This window comes from Bombina bombina, chromosome 5 (assembly GCF_027579735.1).
Source record: "Bombina bombina isolate aBomBom1 chromosome 5, aBomBom1.pri, whole genome shotgun sequence".
Lineage (NCBI taxonomy): Eukaryota > Metazoa > Chordata > Amphibia > Anura > Bombinatoridae > Bombina > Bombina bombina.
In genome coordinates, this window is record NC_069503.1 from 924,299,616 (window position 1) to 924,326,434 (window position 26,819).

At 39.9% G+C, this 26,819-nt stretch overlaps 1 protein-coding gene across 1 annotated transcript in view; it reads right to left on the reverse strand.

Annotated features, from left to right (window-relative positions):
- ARFGEF1 (ADP ribosylation factor guanine nucleotide exchange factor 1) overlaps positions 1-26,819 on the reverse strand; it is a 489,402-nt gene that overhangs the window by 338,771 nt on the left and 123,812 nt on the right.

Consider the following 26,819-nt stretch of genomic DNA (forward strand, 5'->3'; position numbering starts at 1 on the left):
ATAATCTGTCTATCCTAAGGAGTTCTTTCAAGGCCGCCAAATAACAATGACACCGCTCCGCTTCATTTTAAAAGCGGAACACATGACTAGCCCCATAGTAATGGTGCCACTCTCCGAGCAGTCCCCGCAATTGTACACAAAAAAAAAAAAAAAAATCACACTATGTAAGACCTAGAGGGGCTGTCAAAGAACCAAAAGTTCAGCACCTAAAGGTAGAAAAAGCACAAAGGCACAAATACTGAATTAGGGAAGGATGAACCCCTAATAAGCATCGGAACTCCAAATAAACATAAAATACAATACTAAAATTCTCTAGATACGAATCCCTATCTCCTGAGAATTAATGAATTAGGGTAGGAAAAAACATAATTTATGCTTACCTGATAAATTTATTTCTCTTGTGGTGTATCCAGTCCACGGATCATCCATTACTTGTGGGATACCAATACCAAAGCTAAAGTACACGGATGAAGGGAGGGACAAGGCAGGTACTTAAACGGAAGGTACCACTGCCTGTAAAACCTTTCTCCCAAAAATAGCCTCTGAAGAAGCAAAAGTATCAAATTTGTAGAATTTTGAAAAAGTATGAAGCGAAGACCAAGTCGCCGCCTTGCAAATCTGTTCAACAGAAGCCTCATTTTTAAAGGCCCATGTGGAAGCCACAGCTCTAGTAGAATGAGCTGTAATCCTTTCAGGAGGCTGCTGGCCAGCAGTCTCATAAGCTAAGCGTATTATACTTCTTAGCCAAAGCGAAAGAGAAGTTGCCGAAGCCTTTTGGCCTTTCCTCTGTCCAGAGTAGACAAAAAACAATGCAGATGTTTGACGAAAATCTTTAGTAGCTTGTAAATAATACTTTAAAGCACGAACCACGTCAAGATTGTGTAATAGATGTTCCTTCTTTGAAGAAGGGTTAGGACACAATGATGGAACAACAATCTCCTGATTGATATTCTTATTAGATACCACCTTAGGTAAAAACCCAGGTTTGGTGCGCAGAACTACCTTATCTGCATGGAAGATCAGATAAGGAGAATCACATTGTAAGGCAGATAACTCGGAAACTCTACGAGCCGAGGAAATAGCTACCAAAAAAAGAACTTTTCAAGAAAAAAGCTTAATATCTATGGAATGAAGAGGTTCAAACGGAACCCCTTGAAGAACTTTAAGAACCAAATTTAAACTCTATGGCGGAGCAACTGGTTTAAACACAGGCTTGATTCTAACTAAAGCCTGACAAAAAGCCTGAACGTCTGGAACATCCGCCAGATGCTTGTGCAAAAGAATAGACAGAGCAGAAATCTGTCCCTTTAAAGAACTAGCTGACAATCCTTTTTCCAATCCTTCTTGGAGAAAAGATAATATCCTGGGAATCCTGACTTTACTCCATGAGTAACCCTTGGATTCACACCAATAAAGATATTTATGGCATATCTTATGATAGATTTTCCTGGTGACAGGCTTCCGTGCCTGAATTAGGGTATCAATGACTGACTCGGAGAAGCCACGCTTTGATAAAATCAAGCGTTCAATCTCCAGGCAGTCAGTCTCAGAGAAATTAGATTTGGAGGGTTGAACGGACCCTGAAGTAGAAGGTCCTGTCTCAGAGGCAGAGTTCATGGTGGAAAGGATGACATGTCCACCAGATCTGCATACCAAGTCCTGCGTGGCCACGCAGGCGCTATCAAGATCACAGATGCTCTCTCCTGCTTGATTTTGGCAATCAGACGAGGGAGCAGAGGAAACGGTGGAAACACATAAGCCAGGTTGAAGGACCAAGGCGCTGCTAGAGCATCTATCAGCGTCGCCTTGGGATCCCTGGACCTGGCTCCGTAACAAGGAAGCTTGGCGTTCTGGCGAGACGCCATGAGATCCAGTTCTGGTTTGCCCAAACGATGAATCAATTGTGCAAACACCTCCGGATGGAGTTCCCACTACCCCGGATGAGAATCTGACGACTTAGAAAATCCGCCTCCCAGTTCTCTACACCTGGGATATGGATAGCTGATGGGTGGCAAGAGTGAATCTCTGCCCAGCGAATTATCTTTGAGACTTCTAACATCGCCAGGGAACTCCTTGTTCCCCCTTGATGGTTGATGTAAGCCACAGTCGTGATGTTGTCCGACTGAAATCTGATGAACCTCATTGTCGCTAGCTGAGGCCAAGCCTGAAGAGCATTGAATATCGCTCTCAGTTCCAGAATGTTTATTGGAAGGAGTGTCTCCTCCTGAGTCCACGATCCCTGAGCCTTCAGGGAGTTCCAGACTGCCCCCCAGCCTAGAAGGCTGGCATGTGTCGTTACAATTGTCCAATCTGGCCTGAGAAAGGTCATACCTTTGGACAGATTGACCCGAGATAGCCACCAGAGAAGAGAATCCCTGGTCTCTTGATCCAGATTTAGTAGAGGGGACAAATCTGTGTAATCCCCATTCCACTGACTGAGCATGCAGAGTTGCAGCGGTCTGAGATGTAGGCGTGCAAACGGCACTATGTCCATTGCTGCTACCATTAAGCCGATTACTTCCATGCACTGAGCCACCGAAGGGCGAGGAATGGAATAAAGAACACGGCAGGAATTTAGAAGTTTTGATAACCTGGTCTCCGTCAGGTAAATCTTCATTTCTACAGAATCTATTAGAGTCCCTAGGAAGGAAACTCTTGTGAGGGGGGATAGAGAACTCTTTTCCTCGTTCACTTTCCACCCATGCGACCTCAGAAATGCCAGAACTATGTCCGTATGAGACTTGGCAATTTGGATCAGGCTGTCAGGATGTCGTCTAAATAAGGGGCCACTGCTATGCCCCTTGGTCTTAGGACCACCAGAAGCGACCCCAGAACCTTCGTAAAAATTCTTGGGGCTGTAGCTAATCTAAAGGGAAGAGCTACAAACTGGTAATGCCTGTCTAGGAAGGCAAACCTGAGAAACCGATGATGATCTTTGTGTATCGGAATGTGAAGATAAGCATCTTTCAAATCCACTGTAGTCATATATTGACCCTCCTGGATCATAGGTAGGATGGAACGAATAGTCTCCATCTTGAATGATGGAACTCTGAGGAATTTGTTTAAGATCTTGAGATCTAAAATTGGTCTGAAGGTTCCCTCTTTTTTGGGAACCACAAACAGATTTGAGTAAAATCCCTGTCCCTGTTCCTCCCTTGGAGCTGGATGGATCACTCCCATAACTAGGAGGTCTTGTACACAGTGTAAGAATGCCTCTCTCTTTATCTGGTTTGCAGATAATTGTGAAAGGTGAAATCTCCCTTTTGGAGGGGAAGCTTTGAAGTCCAGAAGATATCCCTGGGATATAATTTCCAACGCCCAGGGATCCTGGACATCTCTTGCCCAAGCCTGGATGAAGAGCGAAAGTCTGCCCCCTACTAGATCCGTTACCGGATAGGGGGCCGTTCCTTCATGCTGTCTTAGAGGCAGCAGCAGGCTTTTTGGCCTGCTTATCTTTGTTCCAGGTCTGGTTAGGTCTCCAGACCGACTTGGACTGAGCAAAAGTTCCCTCTTTTTTCGCATTAGAGGAAGTTGATGCCGCACTTGCCTTGAAGTTTCGAAAGGTACGAAAATTAGACTGTTTGGCCCTTGATTTGGACCTATCCTGAGGAAGGGCATGACCTTTTCTTCCAGTGATATCAGCAATGATCTCCTTCAAACCAGGCCCGAATAGGGTCTGCCCCTTGAAGGGAATGTTAAGCAGCTTAGACTGACCATGATTTAAGCCATAGCGCCCTGCGCGCCTGGATAGCAAAACCAGAATTCTTAGCCGTTAGTTTAGTCAAATGAACAATGGCATCAGAAACAAAAGAATTGGCTAGCTTAAGTGCTCTAAGCTTGTCAAGTAAGTCATCCAATGGAGTCGCTACCTGTAAAGCCTCTTCCAGACACTCAAACCAGAACGCTGCAGCAGCAGTGACAGGAGCAATGCATGCAAGGGGCTGTAGGATAAAACCTTGTTGAATAAACATTTTCTTAAGGTAACCCTCTAACTTTTAATCCATTGGATCTAAGAAAGCACAACTGTCCTCAACAGGGATAGTAGTACGCTTTGCTAGAGTAGAAACTGCTCCCTCCACCTTAGGAGCTGTCTGCCATAAGTCCCGTGTGGTGGCGTCTATTGGAAACATTTTTCTAAAAATAGGAGGGGGAGAGAACGGCACACCTGGTCTATCCCATTCCTTAGTAATAATTTCTGTAAACCTTTTAGGTATTGGAAAAACATCAGTGCACACCGGCACTGCATAGTATTTATCCAGTCTACACAATTTCTCTGGCACTGCAATTGTATCACAGTCATTCAGAGCAGCTAAAACCTCCCTGAGTAACACGCGGAGGTGTTCAAGCTTAAATTTAAATGTAGAGATATCAGAATCAGGTTGCATCAGCTTCCCTGAGTCAGAAACATCACCCACAGAAAGAATCTCTCCTTCTTCAGCTTCTGCATATTGTGAGGCAGTGTCAGACATAGCTCTTAAAGCGTCAGTATGCTCTGTATTTCGTCTAACTCCAGAGCTATCTCGCTTTCCTCTAAATTCAGGTAGTCTGGCTAATACCGCTGACAGTGTATTATCCATGACTGCCGCCATGTCTTGTAAAGTAAACACTATGGGCACCCTAGATGTACTTGGCGCCATTTGAGCGGGAGTCCCTTGAGCGGGAGTCAAAGGATCTGACACGTGGGGAGAGTTAGTCGTCATAACTTACCCCTCGTCAGATTCCTCTGGTGATAAATTTTTTAAAGACAGAATATGATCTTTATTGCTTAAAGTCAAATCAGTACATTTGGTACACATTCTAAGAGGGGGGTTCCACAATGGCTTTTAAACATAATGAACAAGGAGTTTCCTCTATGTCAGACATGTTTGTACAGACTAGCAATGAGACTAGCAAGCTTGGAAAACACATATAATTAACGGTACTGTGCCTTTAAGAGAAACAAATTTTGTCAGAATTTGAAAAACAGTGAAAAAAGGCAGTAAATCAAACGAAATTTTTACAGTGTGTATAATAAGCTAACAGAGCATTGCACCCACTTGCAAATGGAAGATTAACCCCTTAGCTCAAAAAACAGATAAAAAAAAACCATAGAGACGTTTTTTAACAGTCACACCAACCTGCCACAGCCTTGCTGTGGGCCTACCTTCCCCAACAAACGATTTTGGAAAGCCTAAGAGCCCTTTAGAGATGTCCTATAGCATTCAGGGGACTCCTGGAGGAAGCTGGATGTCTCAGTCTGTAAAAGTTACTGCGCAAAAAAGCGCTAAATTAGGCCCCTCCCACTCATAGTAACACAGTGGAAAGCCTCAGGAAACTGTTTCTAGGCAAATTTAAGCCAGCCATGTGGAAAAAACTAGGCCCCAATAAAGTTTTATCACCAAAGTATATATAAAAATGTTTAAACATGCCAGCAAACGTTTTATATTGTAAATATAAAAGAGTATTACCTCAGAAAGTAAGCATGATACCAATCGCTATTAAATCACTGTATTCAGGCTTACCTTACATAAATTTGGTATCAGCAGCATTTTCTAGCATTCACATCTTCTAGAAAAATCTTAACTGCACATACCTCATAGCAGGATAACCTGCACGCCATTCCCCCGCTGAAGTTATCTCTCTCTTCAGTCATGTGTGAGAACAGCAATGGATCTTAGTTACAACCTGCTAAGATCATAGAAATCACAGGCAGATTCTTCTATTTTTCTGCCTGGAAAAAAATAGTACAACTCCGGTACCATTTAAAAATAATAAACTTTTGATTGAAGCAAAATAACAGCTACATTTCACCACTTCTCTCTTACTACCTCCATGCTTGTTGAGAGTTGCAAGAGAATGACTGGATATGGCAGTTAGGGGAGGAGCTATATAGACAGCTCTGCTGTGGGTGTTCTCTTGCAACTTCCTGTTGGGAATGAGAATATCCCACAAGTAATGGATGATCCGTGGACTGGATACACCTTACAAGAGAAAAATAGGCCCCAATAAAGTTTTATCACCAAATATATAAACACGCTTAAACATGCCAGCAAACGTTTTAAATTTCAAATTTATATGAGTATTACCTCTAAAAGTAAGCATGATACCAGTCGCTATTAAATCACTGTATTCAGGCTTACCTCACATAAATCTGGTATCAGCAGCATTTTCTAATATTTACATCTCTAGAAAAAAAAATTAACTGCACATACCTCATAGCAGGATACCCTGCACGCTATTCCCCAGCTGAAGTTACCTCTCTCTTCAGTTATGTGTGAGAACAGCAATGGATGTTAGTTACAACCTGCTAAGATCATAGAAATCACAGGCAGATTCTTCTTCTATTTTCTGCCTGGGATAAAATAGTACAACTCCGGTACCATTTAAAAATAATAAACTTTTGATTGAAGCAAAATAACAGCTACTTTTCACCACTTCTCTCTTACTACCTCCATGCTTGTTGAGAGTTGCAAGAGAATGACTGGATATGGCAGTTAGGGAAGGAGCTATATAGACAGCTCTGCTGTGGGTGATCCTCTTGCAACTTCCTGTTGGGAATGAGAATATCCCACACGTAATTGATGATCTGTGGACTGGATTCACCTTACAAGAGAAAAACAAATCTAAATTTCTCTAGAAAACTTTAAAAATTAGATCTCAGCCACCAATAGAGGGTTAACCCCTTCCTTGCTGTGAAAGAGGTTAACCCCTAAGTCTCCATAGCCACATACAATAATAGTGCCTGCTCACTGCCTTTAAACATCCTCCATTAAGGATTTTTTGTCCCACCTTAAGTGCAGAGAGTCCTTAACCCAATCAGTGTCAGAAGGCAAAAGGCACTTACCTGCACATCTAGCTGTCCGGCAGAAGGACAGCTTAAAAAGTGTGAGAGGACACATACTCCTCACAGAGATCTGTAGAAAGAGAAAGAACAGAGTAAACCTACTCTGGCTTTCTATACAAGGGCAGCAAAATGTTAGGAAAACACAGCAAGGCCAACCTCACAACATCCTAAATGCTTTAAAGCCACCACTACCCTACTGAAGAGATTAACTTGGACTATGGCTAGACTCAAAATCTTGCTTGAAGCAAAGGAAATTCAGTTTTCTTCAGACACCAAAACTTCACCTCCTCCATGCACCAAGGCAAAGAGATGACTGGAGTTTGTGGGAAGGGAAGTGATACTTAAAGGGACATGAAACCCAAATTTTTTCTTTCATGATTTAGAAAGAGCATACAATTATAAACAACGTTCTAATTTACTTCTATTATCTATTTTGCTTCATTCTCTTGATATTCTTTGCCGAAAAGCATATCTAGATATGCTTAGTAGCTGCTGATTGGTAGCTGCACATAGATGCCTCCTGTGATTGGTTCACTGTGTGCATTGCTATTTCTTCATTAAAGTATATCTAAAGAATAAAGCAAATTAGGTAATAGAAGTAAATTTGAATGTTGTTTAAAATTATATTCTCTACCTTAATCATGAAAGAAAATGTTTGGGTATAGTCTCCCTTTAACAGCTTTGCTGTGGTGGTCTTTGCCTCCTCCTGCTGGCCAGGAGTGATACTCCCAACAGTAATTGAGGACATCGTGGACTCACCATATCTTAGGAAAGAAAGATTATTTTTTATAATGCTTTTTTGTATAAACAGTATCTGTTAAGTAGGTAGATTATGCATTGAGCCACATACACATTTGACTTCAAAATAAATGAAAGTATATATGTGCATTTATGCAAATGTAACCTCATATTACACTGCATTTGGTTACCAAAGATTACACATTATTTCTGGGCTTGACAAAAATATTTAAAATCTACTTTTGCCCCATCCCTATTTATATATGTGTGTGTGTCACCAATAAGTGTTTGGGGGCTCTAAACCAGGGTGCCAGGGCCTAATGTTAAGGAGCCAGTGACTCCCTGGCACCTGGGTTTGTCAAGCACTGAATTAATTATTATAATAATGCCTAAATTGTAAAATATCAGCTCATCAGATCAAAGGCTATTAAATTGGTAACAGACAAAAATGTGTCCCATAGTTTTGTCTATATTAAACCATTTTGATTGTAAACTCTCTAAGGAGCAGGACCCTCTAATCCTTATGTCACAGCCTGCCTTTACTGTCTTGTCTGTTTATTCGACCATCTGTATAGCACTGTAGAATCTGTTGGTGCTTTACAAATACATATACAGGGAGTGCAGAATTATTAGGCAAATGAGTATTTTGACCACATCATCCTCTTTATGCATGTTGTCTTACTCCAAGCTGTATAGGCTCGAAAGCCTACTACCAATTAAGCATATTAGGTGATGTGCATCTCTGTAATGAGAAGGGGTGTGGTCTAATGACATCAACACCCTATATCAGGTGTGCATAATTATTAGGCAACTTCCTTTCCTTTGGCAAAATGGGTCAAAAGAAGGACTTGACAGGCTCAGAAAAGTAAAAAATAGTGAGATATCTTGCAGAGGGATGCAGCACTCTTAAAATCGCAAAGCTTCTGAAGCGTGATCATCGAACAATCAAGCGTTTCATTCAAAATAGTCAACAGGGTCGCAAGAAGCGTGTGGAAAAACCAAGGCGCAAAATAACTGCCCATGAACTGAGAAAAGTCAAGCGTGCAGCTGCCAAGATGCCACTTGCCACCAGTTTGGCCATATTTCAGAGCTGCAACATCACTGGAGTGCCCAAAAGCACAAGGTGTGCAATACTCAGAGACATCGCCAAGGTAAGAAAGGCTGAAAGACGACCACCACTGAACAAGACACACAAGCTGGGCCAAGAAATATCTCAAGACTGATTTTTCTAAGGTTTTATGGACTGATGAAATGAGAGTGAGTCTTGATGGGCTAGATGGATGGGCCCGTGGCTGGATTGGTAAAGGGCAGAGAGCTCCAGTCCGACTCAGACGCCAGCAAGGTGGAGGTGGAGTACTGGTTTGGGCTGGTATCATCAAAGATGAGCTTGTGGGGCCTTTTCGGGTTGAGGATGGAGTCAAGCTCAACTCCCAGTCCTACTGCCAGTTTCTGGAAGACACCTTCTTCAAGCAGTGGTACAGGAAGAAGTCTGCATCCTTCAAGAAAAACATGATTTTCATGCAGGACAATGCTCCATCACACGCGTCCAAGTACTCCACAGCGTGGCTGGCAAGAAAGGGTATAAAAGAAGAAAATCTAATGAAATGGCCTCCTTGTTCACCTGATCTGAACCCCATTGAGAACCTGTGGTCCATCATCAAATGTGAGATTTACAAGGATTTACAAGGAGGGAAAACAGTACACCTCTCTGAACAGTGTCTGGGAGGTTGTGGTTGCTGCTGCACGCAATGTTGATGGTGAACAGATCAAAACACTGACAGAATCCATGGATGGCAGGCTTTTGAGTGTCCTTGCAAAGAAAGGTGGCTATATTGGTCACTGATTTGTTTTTGTTTTGTTTTTGAATGTCAGAAATGTATATTTGTGAATGTTGAGATGTTATATTGGTTTCACTGGTAAAAATAAATAATTGAAATGGGTATATATTTGTTTTTTGTTAAGTTGCCTAATAATTATGCACAGTAATAGTCACCTGCACACATAGATATCCCCCTAAAATAGCTAAAACTAAAAACAAACTAAAAACTACTTCCAAAAATATTCAGCTTTGATATTAATGAGTTTTTTGGGTTCATTGAGAACATGGTTGTTGTTCAATAATAAAATTAATCCTCAATAATACAACTTGCCTAATAATTCTGCACTCCCTGTAATAATAATTATATGAATAATGTATACAAATACAGGCAATGTAATTAAACTAAAAAAGAATCCATAGATGTTACAGTTTTATTAAGATGGGAAATAAGTCTGTAAAAAATATAAGCTTTAAAAATAGCTCATTCATAATAATAATTAGTCACAGTTAATGGACTTGTCATGCTTCCTTAATGGCTTTTATGCAATGGTTTTAAAAGTGTTTGTTAAAATACAGAATATAAATTGATGGTTATGAATAAAAGAAACGAGTTGTGTGGGATGAATATAAACACAGTTTGGAATATTTTTTCTTAAAAGATTATATAGATTCTTTTTTTTTTCTTTAGAAAAACCTTTCATAGCTGTAATAATAGCACAGAATTGTGTTATCTCTAAACAACAGTAACTAAAGTGTAACTAAAGTTCCTGTAAGACTGGGGTTGCTCTCAAAACTCAAAGGGACAGATTACAAGTAAAGCGCAAACGTTTGCGCTCGGGTTTTCGTGACTGTTTGCGAACAAGTAAAATTGTGAGAAATATGAAAAAATCCCAACAATGTGTACATACTTTTCCTTATTTCTGTCCTTTTCCCTTTCCTTTTTAAAGGGACATAATACTCATATGCTAAATTACTTGAAAGTGATGCAGCATTATTGTAAAAAGCTGAGCATCTCTATGTAAACAAGGAAGATATTTTACCTAACAATTTCCTCAACTCACCAGAGTAAGTCCTGTGTAAAAGGCTATATACTTCAGCTGCTGTCCAGCATTCCCAAATATATTGTATCAAATACGATATTTGGGAATGGCTGCTTAAACACGCTATAATAGAAAAATAAGATTTTCTTTAAAAAGGCTCACTTATAGAGCCGAAACGTCGACTCATGTGAATTTTTATTGCTAATAAAATAATTGTTGAAATCTAATTAAGACCTGTGAGTGCCCTCTATTCCACATTGATATATATATATATATATATATATATATAACCAAAATACCATCAGATATATGTAGAAATATGTATTTATGAATAAATAGAACATATTCTGCTATGTGCAGAACATTGGACTGTCAAATATTCATATTTTCATGTCAGTGTAGCACACATGAGAATATGCAATAGGGTTTATGCACATGTGAATATGCTATCGGGTATGCAAATATGTGAATATATGATCGGGTATGCCCAAATGAGAACATGCGATTGGGTTTGCGCACAAGGGTTTTTTTTTCCACTTATCTCTCTCCATTGACTTCTATGGGGGAAGAAGTTATCGTTAGCTTGATAGTCTAATTGTGATAGAAGTAAGTTGTTTACTCTCGTCAGGTTAGTGGTCAGGAGACTGCAAACTTTTTACTTTCAACTCATACCACCAGCGCAACCCAATGAGCGCAAAAAGTTGACCGCTAGCACAATTAGCACCTTTAGCGTAAGCGCTAAATAGCGCTCTACTTGTAATCTGGTCCTAAGAGTTTTGAATAGTATTTCCAATACAACTAGATCAAATGTCTGTATTCTTGCATGAGCGATCAACACAAGGATACTTCTTAGGGTGCAATATTAAAGCTGGTTTACTTGATGAAACAAAAAACAATTTGGAGATATGTGATAGGCTCTTAAAAATAAGTTTCATTTAGCAGCTAAAATAAAGATATTAAGACTAGAAAATTTATTTGGAAAAAAAAATATCACTAAAACAAAGGCTAATTTTAAAAAAAAAAGTTTAAAAAAAAAAAAGTATTAACAATAGTTTATCATTTCTAAAAGAGCAATAAAACATACATTGAAATTATTTATCCAAAACAATATTTTCCTCCACTACATGATTTATAAAACAGTTGGACAAGTTACATATTTTATAGGTAGAATTAAAAATATGTTACGGACTCAGGAATGGTAGGTATCACATTTTATTTTTAGCAAGTTTCATGGGCAAAAAATATTTAAAAAAAATATTTGATAAAAGTATTTGTACTTATTCATAAACAGCACACATTTTTAACAAGACAAGGACAAATGAATAAAAACATAATTTATATTTAGCTGATAAATTAATCATGGGAATTTACTCTTCCCTGCAACAAGGAGAAGGCAAAGTGTCCCAAACCCCAAGAGCTCTATAAAACCCCTCTCACCTCACACATACCTCAGTCTAAAGTACAGATAATCAAGTGAGGTAAGAAAAAGAGCCATGAAAGGAGCAGGGAAAAAATATGTGCGGAAGAAAAAACTAACCACAGAAAAAACAGAATTTATGCTTACCTGATAAATTACTTTCTCCAACGGTGTGTCCGGTCCACGGCGTCATCCTTACTTGTGGGAATATCTCCTCCCCAACAGGAAATGGCAAAGAGTCCCAGCAAAGCTGGCCATATAGTCCCTCCTAGGCTCCGCCCACCCCAGTCATTCGACCGACGGACAGGAGGAAAAAACAGGAGAAACTATAGGGTGCCGTGGTGACTGTAGTTAGAGAAAATAATTCATCAAACCTGATTAAAAAACCAGGGCGGGCCGTGGACTGGACACACCGTTGGAGAAAGTAATTTATCAGGTAAGCATAAATTCTGTTTTCTCCAACATTGGTGTGTCCGGTCCACGGCGTCATCCTTACTTGTGGGAACCAATACCAAAGCTTTAGGACACGGATGAAGGGAGGGAGCAAATCAGGTTACCTAAACAGAAGGCACCACGGCTTGCAAAACCTTTCTCCCAAAAATAGCCTCTGAAGAAGCAAAAGTATCAAATTTGTAAAATTTGGCAAAAGTGTGCAGTGAAGACCAAGTCGCTGCCTTACATATCTGATCAACAGAAGCCTCGTTCTTGAAGGCCCATGTGGAAGCCACAGCCCTAGTAGAGTGAGCTGTGATTCTTTCAGGAGGCTGCCGTCCGGCAGTCTCGTAAGCCAATCGGATGATGCTTTTAAGCCAAAAGGAAAGAGAGGTAGAAGTCGCTTTTTGACCTCTCCTTTTACTAGAATAGACGACAAACAGAGAAGATGTTTGTCTGAACTCCTTTGTAGCTTCTAAATAAAACTTTAGAGCACGGACTACATCTAAATTGTGTAGCAAACGTTCCTTCTTTGAAACTGGATTCGGACACAAAGAAGGTACAACTATCTCCTGGTTAATATTTTTGTTAGAAACAACCTTTGGAAGAAAACCAGGCTTAGTACGCAAAACAACCTTATCTGCATGGAACACCAGATAGGGCGGAGAACACTGCAGAGCAGATAACTCAGAAACTCTTCTAGCAGAAGAAATAGCAACCAAAAACAAAACTTTCCAAGATAACAACTTAATATCTATGGAATGTAGAGGTTCAAACGGAACCCCTTGAAGAACTGAAAGAACTAGATTTAAACTCCAGGGAGGAGTCAAAGGTCTGTAAACAGGCTTGATCCTAACCAGAGCCTGAACAAATGCTTGAACATCTGGCACAGCTGCCAGTCGTTTGTGTAATAAGACAGATAAAGCAGAAATCTGTCCCTTTAGAGAACTTGCTGATAATCCTTTATCCAAACCTTCTTGTAGAAAGGAAAGGATCTTAGGGATTTTGATCTTATTCCATAAGAATCCTTTGGATTCACACTAGCAGATATATCTTATCCATATTTTATGGTAAATTTTTCTAGTTACCGGTTTTCTGGCTTGAACTAGAGTATCTATCACAGAATCTGAAAACCCACGCTTTGATAGAATCAAGCGTTCAATTTCCAAGCCGTCAGCTGGAGGGAGACCAGATTTGGATGTTCGAATGGACCCTGTACAAGAAGATCCTGTCTCAAAGGTAGCTTCCATGGTGGAACCGATGACATATTCACCAGGTCTGCATACCAAGTCCTGCGTGGCCACGCAGGAGCTATCAAGATCACGAGGCCCTCTCCTGCTTGATCCTGGCTACCAGCCTGGGAATGAGAGGAAACGGTGGAAACACATAGGCTAGGTTGAATGTCCAAGGCGCTACTAGTGCATCCACTAGAGTCGCCTTGGGATCCCTGGATCTGGACCTGTAGCAAGGAACCTTGAAGTTCTGACGAGACGCCATCAGATCCATATCTGGAATGCCCCATAATTGAGTCAATTGGGCAAAGATCTCCGGGTGGAGTTCCCACTCCCCCGGATGGAATGTCTGACGACTCAGATAATCCGCCTCCCAGTTTTCCACACCTGGGATGTGGATCGCAGATAGGTGGCAGGAGTGATCCTCCGCCCATTTTATCATTTTGGTCACTTCTTTCATCGCCAGGGAACTCCTTGTTCCCCCCTGATGATTGATATAAGCAACAGTCGTCATGTTGTCTGATTGGAATATTATGAATCTGGCCTTTGCTAGTTGAGGCCAAGCCCTGAGAGCATTGAATATCGCTCTCAGTTCCAGAATGTTTATCGGGAGAAGAGACTCTTCCCGAGACCAAAGTCCCTGGGCTTTCAGGGATTCCCAGACCGCGCCCCAGCCCACTAGACTGGCGTCGGTCGTGACGATGACCCACTCTGGTCTGCGGAAGCTCATTCCCTGGGACAGGTGGTCCAGGGTTAGCCACCAACGGAGTGAGTCTCTGGTCTTCTGATCTACTTGAATCACTGGAGACAAGCCTGTATAGTCCCCATTCCACTGTTTCAGCATGCACAGTTGCAATGGTCTTAGATGAATTCGCGCAAAAGGAACTATGTCCATTGATGCAACCATCAACCCTACTACTTCCATGCACTGAGCTACAGAAGGACGAGGAATAGAATGAAGAACTTGACAAGTGTTTAGAAGTTTTGACTTTCTGACTTCTGTCAGAAAAATCCTAATTTCTAAAGAATCTATTATTGTTCCCAAGAAGGGAACTCTTGTCGACGGAGACAGGGAACTTTTTTCTATGTTCACCTTCCATCCGTGAGATCTGAGAAAGGCCAGAACAATGTCTGTGTGAGCCTTTGCCTTTGAAAGAGACGACGCTTGTATTTGAATGTCGTCCAAGTACGGTACTACTGCAATGCCCCTTGGTCTTAGAACCTCTAGAAGGGACCCGAGTACCTTTGTGAAAATCCTTGGAGCAGTGGCTAACCCGAATGGGAGGGCCACAAACTGGTAATGTTTGTCCAGAAAGGCGAATCTTAGGAACTGATTATGTTCTTTGTGGATAGGAATATGAAGATACGCATCCTTTAGATCCACGGTAGTCATAAATTGACCTTCCTGGATTGTAGGTAGAATCGTTCGAATGGTTTCCATTTTGAACGATGGTACTCTGAGAAATTTGTTTAGGATCTTTAAATCCAGAATTGGTCTGAAAGTTCCCTCTTTTTTGGGAACTACAAACAGATTTGAGTAAAATCCCATTCCTTGTTCTGCCGTTGGAACTGGGTGTATCACTCCCATCTTTAACAGGTCTTCTACACAATGTAAGAATGCCTGTCTTTTTATTTGGTTTGAGGATAAGTGAGACATGTGGAACCTTCCCCTTGGGGGTAGTTCCTTGAATTCCAGAAGATAACCCTGAGAAACTATTTCTAGTGTCCAGGGATCCTGAACATCTCTTGCCCAAGCCTGAGCAAAGAGAGAGAGTCTGCCCCCTACTAGATCCGGTCCCGGATCGGGGGCTACTCCTTCATGCTGTTTTGTTAGCAGCAGCAGGCTTCTTGGCCTGCTTACCCTTGTTCCAGCCTTGCATCGGTTTCCAGGCTGGTTTGGTTTGTGAAGCATTACCCTCTTGTTTAGAGGATGCAGAATTAGAGGCCGGTCCGTTCCTGAAATTACGAAAGGAACGAAAATTAGACTTATTCTTGGCTTTGAAAGGCCTATCTTGTGGGAGGGCGTGGCCCTTTCCCCCAGTGATATCTGAGATAATCTCTTTCAATTCTGGCCCAAAGAGAGTTTTACCCTTGAAGGGGATATTAAGCAATTTTGTCTTGGATGATACATCCGCTGACCAAGACTTTAGCCAAAGCGCTCTGCGCGCCACAATTGCAAACCCTGAATTTTTCTCCGCTAATCTAGCTAATTGCAAAGCGGCATCTAAAATAAAAGAATTAGCCAACTTAAGTGCGTGAACTCTGTCCATAACCTCCTCATACGGAGTCTCTCTACTGAGCGACTTTTCTAGTTCCTCGAACCAGAACCACGCTGCTGTAGTGACAGGAACAATGCACGAAATGGGTTGCAGAAGGTAACCTTGCTGTACAAAAATCTTTTTAAGCAAACCTTCCAATTTTTTATCCATAGGATCTTTGAAAGCACAATTATCCTCGATAGGAATAGTAGTGCGCTTGTTTAGAGTAGAAACTGCCCCCTCGACCTTAGGGACTGTCTGCCATAAGTCCTTTCTGGGGTCGACCATAGGAAATAATTTCTTAGATATATAGGAGGGGGGACAAAAGGTATGCCGGGCTTCTCCCACTCCTTATTCACTATGTCCGCCACCCGCTTGGGTATAGGAAAAGCGTCGGGGTGCACCGGAACCTCTAGGAACTTGTCCATCTTGCATAATTTTTCTGGAATGACCAGGTTGTCACAATCATCCAGAGTAGATAACACCTCCTTAAGCAGTGCGCGGAGATGCTCTAATTTAAATTTAAATGTCACAACATCAGGTTCAGCCTGTTGAGAAATTTTTCCTGAATCTGAAATTTCCCCATCTGACAAAACTTCCCTCATGGCCCCTTCAGATTGGTGTGAGGGTATGACACAGCAATTATCATCAGCGCCCTCCTGCTCTTCAGTGTTTAAAACAGAGCAATCACGCTTTCTCTGATATGATTTTGGATAAAATATTTGCTATGGAGTTATCCATTACTGCCGTCAATTGTTGCATAGTAATAAGCATTGGCGCGCTAGAAGTACTAGGGGCCTCCTGCGTGGGCAAAACTGGCGTAGACACAGAAGGAGATGATGTAGAACTATGTCTACTCCCTTCATCTGATGAAACATCTTGGGCAATTTTACTATCTGTGGCAGTACTGTCCTTACTTTGTTTGGACGCTATGGCACAATTATCACACAATTTTGAAGGGGGAGACACATTGACTTTCATACATATAGAACATAGCTTATCTGAAGGTACAGACATGTTAAACAGGCTTAAACTTGTCAATAAAGCACAAAAACCGTTTTAAAACAAAACCGTTACTGTCTCTTTAAATTTTAAACAGTGCACACTTTATTACTGAATATGTGAAAAAGTATGAAGGAATTGTTCAAAATTTACCAAATTTTAACCACAGTGTCTTAAAGCATTAAAAGTATTGCACACCAAATTTCAGAGCTTTAACCCTTAAAATAAAGAAACCGGAGCCGGTTACAGTTTTAACCCCTCTAAAGTCCCAGCTACAGCCTTTGCTGCGACTTTACCAAACCCAGGGGGGAATACGATACCAAATGAAGCCTTCTAGGAACCTTTCCAACTACTTTCAGATCCACACACATGCATCTGCATGTCTTGCTCTCAAAAGTAACTGTGCAGTAATGGCGCGAAAATGAGGCTCAGCCTACAACTGGGAAGGCCCTTCCTGACTGAAAAGGTGTCTAACTCAGTGCCTGACGTTAAAAAACGTTCCCCAAGCTTATAAGTGTGAATTACAAGCATAAACATGTATAAAATGCTCAAATAAAGCAATCGATTTTGCCCATAAAAGTGTCTACCAGTTTTACAGCCCATATTAAGCCCTTTATTCTGTTTGAGACTAAGAAAATGGCTTACCGGTCCCCATGAGGGGAAATGACAGCCTTCCAGCATTACACAGTCTTGTTAGAAATATGGCTAGTCATACCTTAAGCAGAAAAGTCTGCTAACTGTTTCCCCCAACTGAAGTTACTTCATCTCAACAGTCCTATGTGGAAACAGAAAACGATTTTAGTTACTGCTGCTAAAATCATCTTCCTCTCACAAACAGAACTCTTCATCTTTTTCTGTTTCAGAGTAAATAGTACATACCAGCACTATTTTAAAATAACAAACTCTTGATAGTAGAATAAAAAACTACAACTAAACACCACATACTCTTAACCATCTCCGTGGAGATGTTGCCTGTGCAACGGCAAAGAGAATGACTGGGGTGGGCGGAGCCTAGGAGGGACTATATGGCCAGCTTTGCTGGGACTCTTCGCCATTTCCTGTTGGGGAGGAGATATTCCCACAAGGATGACGCCGTGGACCGGACACACCAATGTTGGAGAAACACAAGGGTGGGGTCTCGAGAACTCTCACTACCATGAAAGGATAATTTTTCAAGTGCTCAAACAATAACCAAGTAATGCAAAGATCTCTCAGAAGTCAGAAGCATACCTAGAAAAAGGACTCAAATAAGAAACAACAATCTCTCTGCTAAAGTTATCTGAAGAAACCACTTTAGGCAAGAAATCCAAATGAAGTCCAGAAAAACAACCTTATCCTGATGAAATTTTAGATAAAGAGGATCACAAAAAAAAGAAGAGCAGATAACTCAGAGGAAATAACAATTTCAAGTAGATAAAATTACCAGACTAGGCATAGGTTCAGAAAGAAGGAACCTGTAATACCCTAACACCAGAAAAGGATTTTATGGAGGAGAAATAGGCTTGATAACAGATTAATATGAACCAGAGTCTGAACAAAACAATAAAAATCAGGAAGATTAGCAATCTTTATGTGAAACAAAGCTAAAAAACCTGCCCCTTTAGAAAACTGGCAGGTAGGTCATTATCTAGACCATCCTGCAAAAAATTTAAATAAAAAAATGCAGAATCCTAGGAATTCTGAAAGAATTTTAGGAAAAATCATGATTAAAACACCATGAAAAAAAAAGTCCTTCCAAATTTTCTTAGTTACAGGCTACAAGTCAGAATCAGGGTTTAAATCACAGATAAAGAGAAACCCCTATGTCCATGGAACAAACTATTCATTTCCATGCTATCAAGTTCAGAGACTTGCGATCCGATGGAAAAAAGGACCTAAAGATAAGAGGTCTGACCACAGAGGAAGAGGCCAATGAGGCTTACATAAAACACAAAGATAAAACTTTTTCTTTGTTCCCTCTTTTAAGAGGGACCATGATTAAAAAAAGCTTAAATAATATGCTCTACGAGAAAAAAAATAGACAAAGAGAAATCTGCTAAACCAATTGCAGATAATCTTTAACAATTTATTGCAACTAAACAGAAAAAACGGTCGCAAATGCAGTTAGCTACTGATGGGAAAGAAGCAGGATTCAAGGGCACCTTCTAAAGTTTATTCTGCATGATTCCACCAGCAATAAACACATATAATCTTAATGTCTCCTAGAAAAGACACCCTCTAAGATGGAAATGGACATATTTAAAAGATCATAAGTAAAAAGCCTGCACAAAAATAACAACTTGATAAGGGGGATTCCCTAAACACTGATTACCGTCAATGCTCCTACAACCATATAAAAAAAGGAGATACATCGAAATGAAATAGAAAGACGAGAACAGTCAGTGAACATCTAAGAATGCCAACCAGAGCAAACAAAAGTAATCCTAGTGGATCAGGATGTGCAGGTATTGGTCCTGATAAAAATTGCTTCCAATATGAGACCAAGTAGCCTTATACGGTCTAGAATTCTTAAGCCTAAAATAAACAAAAAAAAAACTTAAATCTTTGGCATAAAAGCCCTAAGACTAAAACAGGGACAACCAATACCATATCCTTCAGCCCTGGACACAAAAGATAAAAGCAACCACCTTAACAAGAGTCTCCTTTTTAAAAAAAACAAGCAGTCATAGCTAGATTAAAACGTACAACCTTCAGTTTCCACGCTTACTTAGATAATTCCTGCATCATGGGATTCTTCCCAAAGAGGTTCAGGTTATCTGATCAATTAAGAGGATTCTGCTTCTATGAAAAAAAAACGCCCAATCTCCTGAAAGACAAAGAAATAAATCTGTAAGTCTAGTTTACTTCATACTGAAAAATTCTGAAATATATAAACTTATGCAAAAAATGATATCAAGTTTATAAAACAAGAATTAGTATACATACTACACCTGCACATATTATACAATATGTACAAATGCAGTATGAAATTTGGCCTGATTGTTAGACAAGCACTATATATTTAGATATACCGCAAATACTGATAAAAACCTGTTAAGAAAAGCAAAGACTGCATTTACTAAAACATTTACAAAGTGAAAACACTTAGTATATTGTTATTAAAAAATATACAAGGTTAAAATTCAGCATCTACAAAGAAATTTCCTCTAAATTATCTCATTGATACACTGAGAACTGTAAAAATCCTGCAGGAAAGTGTTAGGAATTTAAACATGCACAGTAAAATGTATATACCTACATAGGCATAGAAAATGTTGTACACACTAAATAATAGTATAGGACCGAGACACAAAGGTTATATTATATATATATATATATATATATATATATATATATATATATATATATATATATATATATATATATATATATATATACATACACACACACACACACACATACATATGTACATATGATAAAACACTATGTGCACAAAGAAGAAATATATATTGTTCATATATATATATATATATATATATATATACATACACCTGTATATATATATATATATTTATATATACACACGCAGTATATACATATATATTTTTTTATTTTATTTTTCACACAGGAGGAAACATTCTGCACAAATACAATAACAGATTAAGATAATAACCCAGATTTGCTGCTTATGCTATGATATGCTACTTAATTTTAGGGTTAGTGCTATAAAAGATTTGCATAGTACAAACAGAGGTTACAGTTTTTGTTCCATAATACAGTGTAAAACACCAGATATACACAAAATCCTCTGCAACTCTTTAAGAACAGACTGCAGACTGAAAATTCTAAATAAACCCTCTGGCAGTACTTTGTATAAGTACTCACCCCATCTAGCAACAAAATCCACAATTAGATGCATCAACTTGGATGAATTACCCAGAACACTGCACTGCTTATCTATACTGAAGCAGGCCTCAGGGAAGTTATGGGGGCGGGCAAATGGCCTGAAAGAGGGCAAAATAAAAAATGGCAAAAACCAAAACATTTTCTGTACTGAGCAAAATAAGCATTAAAAACCCATTAAAAAAAACACATCCCCTGCAAAACTAGAGAGTACACAACTAAACTCTTAACTGCACAAAACCGAAAGCAGAAATCTTAAATGGCCAAACACCTATTAAAGAAAGGTGCTAAAAAAACTCTCCAGAGAGCTGCCAGAGAGTTAATAAAGCTACGCAGTATAGTCTCTAACATTTTAAAACAGCATAAAGTATGCAGGAACCTGTAAAAAAAAAAAAAAAGGCAAAAATATGTTTCAAGAAGAGAAACAGGGTGAGCCCCCTGTCTATGTTGTACCTGTGACTGGGTACCTACCAATAGCCTCTAGGCTGTGTATGTGTTAAAGTAAAGCACTTACCTGCAAAAGCACCCCTTCACTGGCTTACCAGGCATGCAGCTGCAACAGTATCCAGTAGAGAGTCCATCCAGTGCAGATACCAATATCGCAGAGGAAATCTTGTAGGAAATACCAGAATCCCACAGTAGAAGGCTGCAGGACAAGTCCCTGAGACATCTGAGGGTTGTAATGGCAGGAGTCCCATAGGGAAATACCTTTAATGATTGTTTGAATCTAAGAGAGCAGTATAACACTTCAAAAGTTGCAGCCTTGAAAAACTTTTCATGGCAGGAAGCATTACAACAGCACTATTCAATAGACACTCGTCCACCAACAAACAAGCAGCAAACAGCCAAACCAGTACTAAAACATATCAGCAGAAGATATGGAAATAAGAGTATATTGTAGATCCATAAAGGGAGGCAAAGAACAAGACCATGTGATCGTTTATAGGGGGTTTATGAAACATTGCCCATGAGGTGAAACAAAGAATCATAAACCATACCCCAATACATCCCTCTGACAAGCACTGTACTTTGAGGGGAAACCGGGCCTCAATATAGACTGAAAACCCCCTTCTCTGAAATATATCTTGATTCTTCAACCACCTCCACAAAGGCAAAGTAAAGACTGAGGTATGTGTGAGGTGGAAGTGGTTTTTATAGAGATTTTGGAGTTTTGGTGCTTTTTGCCTCATCCAAGAGGGAGAGAAGGATAATTCCCATGAGTAATGGATCGTGGACTCTCACCACCTGTTTGACAGAAAGTTGAAGCAATCCAATTTCTGTACTGATTTATATTGCAATAATGGATGAAAACCACATACAGTCAAAAAAAACTTTTTTTTGGCCAATAGTAATTATCGTTTTCTATTGACAAAATTCAATATAACACTGTAGACAGAAGAGGACATAGATCAGGCTATGAGAGTTTTCCCAAATTTTTGCATGAGTTTTGCAGTTTTCTAATACAACACTTCCATATATTTGCCATATGAAAACTTTGTGTGTGGCTTTTATTTTTCAATTTGAAGAACAGTTGTTTGAATTAGGTAAGCTGCACAGTGGTTATGGATGCTGATTTGATACGAAAATAAGATAAAGGTGGTTCCTGATCAAATGAAATTTTTTTTTTTTTTTTTAAATCCAGTAAAAATCCAGTCAGAGGCTACACAAAGTGCCGCCTCGAAAGTCCAAGGTATCAGGTAAAGAGCAAAGCATTTCCTTGTCTGAATGTAGGAGAGTGTAAAGCACTGTTGTTCCAGAGCTGTAGCATCAATTAAAGGGACACTGAACCCAGATTTTTGCTTTCGGGATTCGGATAGAGCACAGCATTTTAAGCAACTTTCTAATTTATTCCTATTATAAAAAATGTTTTCATTCTCTTGGTATCTTTATTTGATATACAAGAATGTAAGTTTAGGTGCCGGCCCATTTTTGGTGAACAACCTGGGTTGTTCTTGCTGATTGGTGGATAAATTCATCCACCAATAAGAAAGTGCTGTCTAGAGTTCTGAACCCCAAAAAAGCTTAAATGCCTTCTTTTTCAAATAAAGATAGCAAGAGAACAAAGAAAATTTGATAATAGGAGTAAATTATAAAGTTGCTTAAAATTGCATGCTCTATCTGAATCACGAAAGAAAAATTTGGGGTTCAGTGTTCCTTTAATGGATATATATTTTTCCTATTTTGTGGTAATTGAACCTTTCTAGTTGCAAGATTGTTGTGAACCGGTTTTCCCATTCTGCCTTACTGGGGGTGTGTGGGCGTTTTTAAATGTTTAGGAATCAGGTTTTTTGCACTGGACAGCATAAGGAACATCAGTGGGCCCGTCGCCCCATGTTTTATATTAGGAAGGCTGTGTGTGTGGAGGTCATTTGGGAGAGTGACATCCAGTATGTTATCCATTATCTCTAGGACTTGAGTCCAGTATCCCTCTATCTTGGGACATCGCCACCAGATGTGCAAGATTGTTCCCTCGTGTCCAAACCTTGCCAGCAAGTGCTGTTTGAGTGGGGATATATGTATTTAAATCCGGAGGGTGTGAGATACCATATGCTTATAAATTTACAGTGTAATTCCTGAACCCAAGCCGACATGGAAATCATTTTGGCAGCCTGAAAAAAATCTCTAGTATTGGCTGGTTAGTGCTCAGTCCAGTTCCCTATGCCAGTTACGGACGTATGTTGGCTAGTTGTCTGTGTTAGGGACTAATAGCATATTATAAATGAGAGAAATTATGTGCCTAGGGGGCAGTCAGTAACAAACATATGTTTTCAAATGGGTAATCTCTCTATAGAATGACTGTTTGTGCCTGTGTGTGTGTTTATGTAATGCTGAAGTTGGTGGTATTGGAAACATGATACGGGAGTGCTTGCCAGTGTATCTGATATTTCATCATGGGGTACAATTTTGTTTCATTCTAAGATGGACTGTACTATTCTCTGATGTAATGATGTAATTGGTAGTTATTCATTGGCACTACACGCCCTGGGGAGCAGGGTAAATCTGGCTTTTCTAATAATGGTGTAAATGGCAAGATTGGGGAAGAGATGTGGGTGCTGGTAGATATTAATTTATCCCATTCTCTGAAAAATTCTGTGAGAAAAGTATATGCTTGTAGTTTTATTGGTCGATGTTTGGCAGGTATCCATGCCAATGAGCCGACATTCCCCTTTTGTAATATAATGGCATCTAGGGTTACTCATTCTTTATGTACTATGTATTATGAGTTATGCCACCAGTCAACTAAGTGTTGTAATATAGTAACTTGTCTGTAGAGAGTGAGGTTGGGTAAGCCCAAGTCACCCCTGTCTCTTGGTAAATATAACGTTTGTTTATTGATTCTTGGCTTGATCCTTTGCCAGACAAAAGTTTTGATCTATAAATGCGTCTGGAAGGGGGATAATTTGAAATGGGTAAAGAAGTCTGGGAAGGACATTCATTTTAATTATCCTTATCTGTCCAAACCAAGAAATGGGGTTAGATCTCCAGGTAGATAAGTCATGAGTAATTTCATTTTCTATGGTGACGAAGTTATGGGTAAACATATCTGTGGGGGAAGCTGACAAGAAGACCCTTAGGTATTTCAATGTATCCTTTTTAATAGAGGGAGGGCAGCATGATATCAGATTATCGATATTGGCTTTAGGGAGTGTGATGGGCAAAAGTTCAGACTTATTTAGATTAAGTTGGATACTTTAGTATATTTGTCAAATTTTGCTAAAGCGGCTGGAATAGAAGATTCTACATTGGTGATGGTTAGAAGTAGGTAATCTGCATACCTAGCTAGCTTACTTTCTTTAAGTCCTATCATTATGAAATTTATTATGGGATTGTTTTCTAATTTTATTGGCTAAGGCCTCTATTGTGAGTGCAAAAAGTGGTGAGAGGGGACAGCCCTGCCTTTTTCCGTTGGTAATAGTGAAGGGGTCTGATATTACATTGTTCACCTTCACTTTGGCATTGGGCGCTGAATATAGTGCAAAGACTGTGTTTAGGATATTCTGACCAAATTTCATTGATGTTAGTACTGTTTTCATAAAGAACCAATCTACTCTATCAAAAGCCTTTTCAGTGTCTGTGGATATGAGGGCAATGGGGATAGAGTTGGATTGTGAGATTGTTGGACTTTGAGGGTATTATCCTTTGCCTCCCTACCTGGGATAAATCCTACTATGTCAGGGAGATACTTGTTCACTCTGTTGGCTAGTATTTTGGCCAGTATTTTTATATCTGCATTAAGCAGGGAGATGGGTCTGAAGTTTTCCGGTCTATCTGCAGGTTTTCCTGGTTTGAGTATAACCGCTATATAAGCTACTAACATTGTTTGGGGTAATGACCCTGTGTCAGCAAATTCGTTATACATATTTAGTAGGTGGGGGATTAAGATAGGAGCAAACATATTATAATATTTGATACTGAAGCTGTCAGGGCCTTGGCTCGTTCCTGTGGGGAGGTTTTTAATTGTGTCTGCTATCTCCTCATGGGGAATCTAGGTGAGAGTTTTCCTCCTCAGTTAGTGTTTTTAATGCAGAAGTTCAGACATGGTCTACAGCACCTTGTGTTTTAGTGTTACTATTTGTTTAACTGTCCTTTGTTGTCATATTAATATTGTATAAGCCTTTTTAGTATAATTTAAAGCAATTTGCAAAAGCTGTGCTTTCTGTGTGTTGGCCTCCAAAAGGATCTTGAATTGCGTAAATAAAGGATTTGAATTGTTGGCGTTTTAGGGCTCTTGCTAGCAATTTGCCTGCTTTATCTTCTCCTCCATAATACTTCTGATTTGTAAGTAGTGCTAATCGCTGTGTCTCCTCATGGAGGAGATCTTTGAGATCTGTTTTAGCTTGTATTAGGGAGTGCTCTAATAGTGTGTCTGTAGGTTGGTTTTTATGTTTGCTCAAAGAGATTACACAACTTGAGAACAATCTGTCATATTTTTCCCTAGTGGCCTTTCTCGGTTTAGATTTGTATTTTATTAGTTCATCTCTTACCACACATTTGTGTGCCTCCCACATAACGGGCAGTGAGGTGATGTCAGGTTTGTTGCATGTAAAATACTCTCTCAATGCCATTATCAAGCATTTATGACAGCCATCTACTGTTCATAGGGTCAGTGTGGGTGTCTGCGTGTACATTCTTGAGGAGTAGGTCTTTCTGAGAGACCCAGTCCCCTAAGAGTGGGTGGTGTAATCAAATTACAGAAAGTTGTGCTGCAGAGTCCATGTTCAGGACATGTTAAGCTGAGTTATGTGCTTTGTTGTTTGTTCTATTCTTCCTAGATTGGTTTCTTCTGGATGTGGTGGAGTTACTTGTATGTCCATTGCTTTGCAGAATGCCTTAAGGTCAGACGCCACTCTGTATGTGGCTGTGGTATCTTCTTTAGTGGTGGTGATGCTGGTCAGAAAGAACAGTTATTAAAAATGTTCAGTTCCTTCTTTTTTGTAGAGTGGTTAGGCTCAGGTCTGAAAGAATCTGTAATTCAATGCCGGCATGGGTGACGGGGTGTTTAGACCTACAGCTCTGCAATATTTCTTCTTTTTCTTTATAGTTTAGGAATTTAAGGATCATGTCTCTTGGGGGAGCTTTTGGAGCAGGTTTAGGTCGTAGTGCCCTGTGGGCTCTTTCAAGTACCACTTCTGGTGCTGATGGTGTACCCTTGATGGTCCAGAATAAGTACTGCAGGTAGCTCATCAGTGCTGTTGGGGCGATGGACTTTGGGACTCTCCTGATCCGTAGATTATTTCTTCTGCTGAGGTTCTCTAAGTCTTCAACGCTATCTTGTAGAGTCTCTAGCAATGTGGAGTGGTATTGTGACTGAGTGGAAGAGTCCTGTACCTCTGCTTGAAGTGATGTACATTTGGTTTTGAGTTGTATGACCCTTAAAATAATGTATGTCTTTACGCAATTCGCTGAAGTAGCTTCTCATTTGCTGCATGGCTTCTTTGATATCCTCCTTGGATGATAGTGTTTTAAGATTATCTTTTGTGACGTAGGTCGGATTAGTACGGAAGTAATAATCATGTGATCCTGTGGTGCTTCCATAGGTGTAATGGGAGAGGCTTCACAGGGTTTGAGATTTGATGCATTTTTAGATTTGTGACCTTTGTCTGCCATGTTTTTTTATTTTTTTATTTGGTATTGCTGGTTTTGTGCAGCAGTTTAGTAGGTTGGTTGTGAGTAAAAGGGCAATAGTATCTTCCAGTCATTCACTTAGTTGTAAA